This window comes from Phaseolus vulgaris, chromosome 3, assembly GCF_051622355.1.
Source record: "Phaseolus vulgaris cultivar YP4 chromosome 3, ASM5162235v1, whole genome shotgun sequence".
Lineage (NCBI taxonomy): Eukaryota > Viridiplantae > Streptophyta > Magnoliopsida > Fabales > Fabaceae > Phaseolus > Phaseolus vulgaris.
Genome location: NC_143500.1, coordinates 8,507,275 through 8,515,335, shown reverse-complemented (window position 1 = coordinate 8,515,335; position 8,061 = coordinate 8,507,275). Strand labels below are relative to the sequence as shown.

The window sequence follows — 8,061 nt, the reverse complement described above, 5'->3', positions numbered from 1 at the left end:
GTAATTAATTAATGCAAATGGTAATGGATGTATTTAAAAATAGAGAATAAATTTGATCTAAAAATGTTTCTCATAAATGAATGATAAGATCATCTTAATGAATTAGCGAAAATGTATAAGATACAAACATATTAAGATTAAGTGCGTGAGTAAGTAACTTATTCTTAATTGTTAGATTAATACAATATTCAAAGTGTTCCAAAGTTGACTACATGCTCTATAAATGTCATTGTTATAGTTACTTAGTATGATTTCGAAAAGAAATTAATGTTTTCCAAATGAAGCACATAATAATGTAGTAAGTAACGAGATGATACATATGCAATATTCCTTATAAGTGTGTTAATATAGTTTCCCAATATACTAAATAATAGGTCTTTGACATAGTAAATTTAGTAGACTTAGTTTTTAATAAACGTAACATAAATAAGTAAGTTTCGACTGGGTGTGATATAGAATGAACTTAAAATCATGCAATAGAGTTCATGATTACATTTTGGATTATAAGTTATGTGCCATGGAAGGTTGGCCGAGACGAGTGGAATCATCACGGTCGGCCGATCCATACTACTGTTAACGCTGAAACTAAGGTCAGTGAAGTTAATCTGTCATTAAGGATAAGGTAATACAACCCTAAGCGAGATCCACTCCACTAATCATACCCAATAAGGTTAGGCCATTAAAATAATATACACAGCACACATTCGAAGAAGAAAGGTACGTCATTTATTACTGTTCACCTACCAGAATAATGATCACCCGCTTCACTGACTTAGCGTTAGAGTGCCTTCGCAGGTATCCCCCATCGGTGTTCGCCATGGACCGAGAGCCGAGGAAAGAAGCACGAAGATGAGAAAGACCCTAGTCAAGCACCCAACAATCTACCCGACCGAGGGAAGAAGACGAAGACTTCAATAGTTGTCTAGGTCTCATCTCCCTAGCAGGAAGAAGTTAATAACTGTAGTCCATTGTCAAGGTAAGAGTTGAACTAAGAAGTGCATTGTAAAGGCTGAAAGAGAGTATCATAAGCAATTTGAGAAATATGAGTCATTTCGTGATAGTTATAGAAGTAACTTAAAATCATGGAATATAGTTGATTATTAGATTTTGGATTATAAGTTAGAAGGGATGATGAGGGTCTCAAGAGCAATTGCAATAATAGGATTCATTGATATTTGTGGTAGTAGATGTTAAAGTCATTTTTTATTGTATAAATTAAATTAAATATTTTTATTGTATAAATTAAATTAAATATTTTTTATAAATTAAATATAAATTAAATAATATTTTTTTACAATTTAAATTAATTTTATGTTGTAGAAATGAAATGAAATTATTTTATATAAATTAAAGTAAATATTTATTGTATAAATTAAAATTAATTAATTTTTGTATTGTATAAATTAAATTAAATTAAATTGTTTTTTATAAATTAATAAAAGTTTTTGTTATATAATGAAATTAATTTTTTTTTATTAAATTTAAAATTTTTTATATAAAAAATGTTTTAATTTATTTGGGGGTATATAGAAATTTTTTGGGGTTCCCGGTTTTTCAAAACCCCCAAATCTCTTTGAAGACCTAATTTCCCATTTCAGCGCGCGAGCTTCCTTCAGGTTCATCTTCCTCTTCAAGCTTCCCCTCCGCGTCCAACTTCCTCCGCACAAGCTTCCACCGTGTCAAGCCTCCTCTGCGTCAAGTTAAGCTTCCTGCCCGTCCAGCTTCCTCCGCATCCAGCTTCCTCCGCGTCGAGCTTCCCCTCCGCGCGAGCTTATCCTCCGCGTCGAGCTTCCTCCGCGCGAGCTTCCCCTCCGCGTCCAGCTTCCTCCGCGCGAGCTTCCCCTCCGCGCGTGCAAGTCTCCTTCCGTTTCCTTCTCTACCACCGGTCAAGCTCTGCCTCCTCCTCAGATTCACATTTTAATAATTTTTTATTTGGATATTGAGTTGTGGTTGCTGGTTTGGATTATTGTTGGTTTCTGGTGTGATTATTGGTGGTTTGGATTATTGGTGGTTTGGATTATTGTGATGTCGCGCGTTTATAAGAGCCTCGTGGGTCACAGATTATTGTGATGTCGTGCGTTTATAAGAGCCTTCGCAGTTTCTTAAAGATGTTAAATTTGGTCTTTCCGATTTTGAATTGATAGTGCAGTGTTTAATGAAATAGACAAATACCATCTCGTTTTTGTCTTCACAAATGGATATTTGTGTACAAATACATCATTGCTTGTTTAGGGTCTTTTATTTTGTGTTTCTTTACAACAAAACTTCATCATTCATACACTTTTGCATACGCCTATTTGAAGTCATTTCTTATCAAAATTAGTGAATGTTTCATCTAAGTTGAGAACTTTATTTATAATTTAAATCAAACTGTTTTGTAAAATTGAGTTTCGAAAACTATTTTTCTTCAATAGTTGTTAACCGAAATCATTTTACTTATACATGAATTATTAGAATAGTAGAAATTTGATTTTCAGCCATGTGATTGGGTCCTTCTCAATATTAAATTGGTCTTCCAGTAGATAAAACTATAGTAAGGCTAAGTTCCAGTAGAATTCTTAATAATTATGAAGTTTTTAATTTTTGTAGTGTTAAAAAAAAATATTGATGATTGAAACAATAAAGTTCATTTAGTGACATGGGTTTAAAATGAAATAGGGCTGCAGAGAGTAAAAAAATTGGGACCAGAAAATTAGAAAGTGATGTAGGGTGTTTAAATTAAATAAGGGCTGCAGAGAGTAAAAACTTTGGGCAGCATATTGGGCCAGAAAATTAGAAAAAAGTGATGTGGGTTGTGTAAATTGAATAAGGGCTGCAGAGAGTAAAAACTTTGGGCAGCTTATTGGGCCATAAAATTAGAAAAAGTGATGTGGGGTGTCTAAATTAAATAAAGGCTGCAGAGAGTAAAAACTTTGGGCAGCTTATTGGGCCATAAAATTAGAAAAAAGTGATGTGGGGTGTGTAAATTAAATAAGCCCACCCCTATATCACCTCGTCCTCTTAGTATTCCAGTACCACCACGACCATCATCCTCTGCTCCGACTTACCATCAGAGTGTCCCTGAACCACTCCACCAGACTCAGAGTTTTCCACTCCACCCTACCTCTAGTACATTTGTGCAGCCCACCCCTGGTACATTTGTGCAGACTACTCCTTATCCCATTGTCCACACCACATCTTCTTCAGCTGTCCCGACTACTACTGGCTCTGCGCAAGGCCTCTCTGACCATGTTGACCATGGTGCCACTGCTGCTTCAGAGCATAACCTCCCCCCTGAGGAGGTCCCACATTGATGCCATTAGGGTCATTGATGACTTTTTACGGCAAGTGCACCGCGTTTGTCAGAAGTAATAATTGTCCCTAAGGACGGATATCGATCCCACAAAGAACAGTGAATTATCGAGTACAATAATCGTTAAATATAAAAATAGAACAATTAAAAGAGTTTTGAATTAATTGTGTTGGCACTGATCAATAAGAAAACAAACAAAGAATTAGTTGTTTCAATTGGAAAAATAAGGATTAAGTTTCATCTCTCTCACTCTCATGTATTTTGATTAGCATGTTAATATTAAGTTCTTTAATTGAAATTGATGCCCGTATAAAAATCATTTATATCGATTCCTCGCATATAAAATCCTTAAGAATGTTCCCTAACTATCGATCCCTCGCATACTTATAAGAACAACTTAGAACGAAGCTCAGACGTTTAATAGCAATTAACATTTCAAGTCTATTCCTAGCACTCAAATATGTTAAGTGTTGTTGTTTAGGTCCGAACCCTAAAAATACCTCCCGGTCAGATTTAAGATTCTCAATTTGTCACGGAAAATTAAAAGTAAAACAACAATACCAATAATCAATCAAGAACTGAATATTAATATATAAAATATCACCTCAATACATAAGAGTTTGAGCAGATTACTTCCAATTCCAAAGGGTAGAATTAGCCACGCATACTTCTATCACCTTCCATTCTCCCAATTGGGTTACAATTCACTCTATGGTGTTTTCCTCTCAATCTGGCACCCTAAGGTTGAGCCTCTAGCCCTCTATTTATCCTAGTTTTCTAGGGTTAGGTTGTTTATTGTGTCGCGCTAATGGGCTAAATGATAAAACATAAAAAAAGCCCAATCTTTCTTTGCATTTTTTTTCCATTCTGGGACCTTCTATCTTTATCTTTTTAGCTCAAATCATTCATCTTTAATCCAAATCTCCAATCTTCCTTAGAAATCTGCAATTAACACCAAATTTGGGAATAAAATACTCTTATTCAAATAAAGATCATAAAAAATGTAAAAAGGTATAAATTCATAAATTAGGGATTATTTTATATGTAAATTAGCAATAAATCCTCATAAGTGCCTATATTTTAATATGAAATATTACTGAAATTAGACACTTATCACTCTCCCCAACTTATAATCTTGCTTGTCCTCAAGCAAAGTAAATGAATATATTTGAATTTAAATATCAAACAACTTAATTCACTAAACAACAGATCAAATTAGAAACTTATGATGCTTCCAAATTCAAATATAGAAAATTATAGACACAATCAATTTCCAGGATCAAATCAAAACAAATAAATGATAATTCATCAAGGAATATCTTCTCATATGCTCACGGGTAAGTGTTTCTCTCTATTTTCACTGAATCATAACAAATCACAGTTGCTTTTCATTTCATCTTCAAATCACAAACGTATTAGAAACATGAATCTTGAGGTCTTTTACAAGGTTGTAATGAGGCTGGGCTTCCAAAAAATATTGGTTTTTCTTAGATAACAAAATGCACATCTTAAAGAAGAAGAACATACCTACAATTCAATTATAGAGAACATATATGTTATCTAATTACCACTTTCTTTCGATGTCACCTTTTTCCCCATTTTCTTTCTTTTCATGATTTTCATGAAATTTTTTTCTATCTTTTTTTTTATTTCTTTTTCTTCTTCTGTTTCTCTTTCTTTTTTGTTTTGTTTTCAATAATAGGAAAAGATTCTTCCTATTTTCAACTTTTTGAACTTTCAAAATTAGAACCAACCATTCCCTTTTCTATATGTATTGCATCTATGTTCTCCTTCCTTAGACATGCTAAAGGGTAGAAAATTATATCAATAAAGGTTAAGGTGCAATATTAACAAAAAATTTCTTGGCCCAAAGGGGATATAAAAAAAATGGAATTTTAATATAAACGTTGGCATTTTGGCCCTGGCTCCTAATTAACACAAACAAATGCCTCAATCATCTTCATGCTCTTTTATGATGTAACAAAAATAAAAATTAAGCAACCACAACTGTCAATTCATCAGTAAAACCTCAAAACTGTTTAAGGTTCACACACTCACTTGGTTTAAATGGTCTCATTCCTTTTTGTCTTGTCATTATCTGTCCTAATCAATCATCCTGTTAAATTTTCATGTATCATAATTTTAACTACATTTGAATAGGGATTCAATCATATTTTCTTTTCTAACCTGTGTCTAATTCATCTCACTATTTAATATTTAAACACAAATTCTTTTTTCCACAATTCAAAATTAATATTCTAGTTCTTTTTTATTTGAAAAAAAATAAACTAGAAAACAAACAAATTAAAACTAAAATTTAGTCAAGAAAGATAATTCAAGACTTGAACTACCAAACTAACAAAACAGGAAATTTATTTAAAATAAGCAATAAAAACAAACTAAACAAATAAGCAAATATACAGAAAACAAAATAACCGAAAAATAAAATAAACAAAATAAGACAAAATTCAAATAATTGAAAAGAAAAGAGAATTAGAAAGATAAAACCATATTTTTGCTCAATCCTCTCTTCTTAAGAAGTCATCCAGCTTTTTGTTAAAATCTTTATCTACAGTTTTGCTTCATTTGCTGGATCTGCCCCCCCTGAATAATAGAACATGTCCCCAGGTCAAAAATACATAACCTGCAAAATGATTAGGAGGCATATAGGATTTTTTTTTTATATTATATACTTTTTATTTTTTATTTTAAATAAAATCAGCAAAGGTAATAAAACAACATAAAACTAAAATGTGGACTGGGTTGCCTCCCAGTAAGCGCTCGTTTAACGTCATCTAGCTTGACGCCTGTTTATTTCAAGATGGACAACTCTCTTTGTTGCATCATGTTGTATGCATTCTTCCTTGTTACAAGAACATCTTCAACCACACCATAAGGATCTTTGATGGATCTGTCTGCCAACTGCATCTTGGTGGATTGAACCTTCAAATCGCCTAAATACATTGCAACCTTGTCCACAGATAAAGCAACTATAGACACGGGAAGATTAAAACCTCCTAAGTTCTTGGAATTTTGAAGCAAGTCCCTTTGAGTCATGACACTGCATCTAGCCTCCATCTCTCTATTTCTCTCTTCAATATAGCTCCTATTCTTCAGAAATCTCTCAAATGTTGAATCTTGCTTCAGATTTCCTGCAAAATAATTCCTAGGGAGCAATTTGTCAAAGAATTTTATGTCCTTCTCTGTTTTTGAAGGAGGATGAGGATATGATAAATATTTTTCAAGAACACTTCTCTCCTTATTTTTATTTTTTTCTTCCTCACTTCTTTTCATTTCTCTCTCTAACTCCTCAGTCTCATCTTCTTTTTCAGCTATTACCTTATTGCAATGCCCTTTTGGGTTGGTTTGGTTGTCAACTGAAAACTGACCACTTTGTATTTCTTCAAATTGTTTGGCCACCTTTCCCATTTGGATCTCTATATTCCTGATTGTTGCCATGCTATTTTCTTCCATTATCACAAGCTTTGTTAGGGCTTCTTCAACTTTACTCATTCTTTCAAGCATGAATGGATCCTCAACTTCAGGTGAATTGTTCAGATAAGAACAGTGACCATTAGGATGATTACCTCCACAAAAATCACACATGATTGAGTGACTCTGGCTTTGAGATGAATGCACAACATATAACTGTTGGGGCAATTTAGCCATTTGTGCGGTTAGTTGCTCAATCTGTTGTGTTAGAATTTTATTTTGAGCCAAGAGTGCATCTTCTAACGACCCTTCCTTCTGAGTATTTTGCCTATCATGTTGGGATTGATAATCAGTTGACGCCAATGCAGCAATAATCCTTGTCGCTTGTTCTACATCAAGAGTCATCATTGTGCCGCCAGCTGCAGCATCTAGGAGCATCTTTGTGTCAGATCTGAGACCATTCAGAAATATGCTCAGTTGAGCAATATCTTCAAATCCATGATTTGGGCATTTTCTAAGCATCATTTTAAATCTTTCCCATGTCTCACAGAATGATTCATCAGCTCCTTGTCTGAACACAGAAATTTCAGACTTTGCTTTGATGTAGCAAGAAATTGGAAAAAATCTTTGTAGAAATTTTTCCTTTACATCCTTCCAACTAGTGAGACTCTGATTTGGAAGTGATCTGAGCCAATCCTTAGCCTTTCCTGCCAATGACAAAGAAAACAAGCGCATATAAACATTTTCAAGATCACCTGATTGAAAGCCCATTGTTCCCACCAATTCATAGAATGTAGACAAATGTGAACATGGATCCTCATGATCCATCGCTTTGAATTGATGGGTAATGATGAGAGTGAGAAAATTGGGATTTATTTTCAAGGTCTTAGCGGTAGCAGGTATTATGATACTAGAATAATGCCTTGGTCTTGGTACATGACATAATCTCCAAGTATCCTCTTAGGAGGTGGTGTTTGTTCTTCTGTCATGTTGCTTTCACCCTAAAACATATTAGTGGAGAAAAAAAATAGAGTATATTTTTTCTTTTTTAAAAAAAAAAATATCAAAATAAAAACCAAAATAAATTTGAAGATAAAAATAAAAAAAAATTAAAATAAATATGCAAAAGAAAATAAAAATAACACAAACAAAATAAAATAAAACACTAAAATAACCCTAAGAGAAAAATAACAAAAATATACAGAAAAAAAAAATAAATAAATAAATAAAAACTTACATAAAATAAAAACTAAAAACAAGAGAAAAGAAAATGAATAAATAAAAAATATAAAACAAAAAAAAATAAAAACTTAAAAATACAATATACTAACGTACTT

At 32.9% G+C, this 8,061-nt stretch overlaps 1 pseudogene; it reads left to right on the top strand.

Moving 5' to 3' along the window:
- The first annotated feature begins 7,217 nt into the window (after positions 1 to 7,217).
- Positions 7,218 to 7,323, top strand: LOC137808868 (small nucleolar RNA R71; annotated as a pseudogene).
- Positions 7,324 to 8,061: the final 738 nt, after the last annotated feature.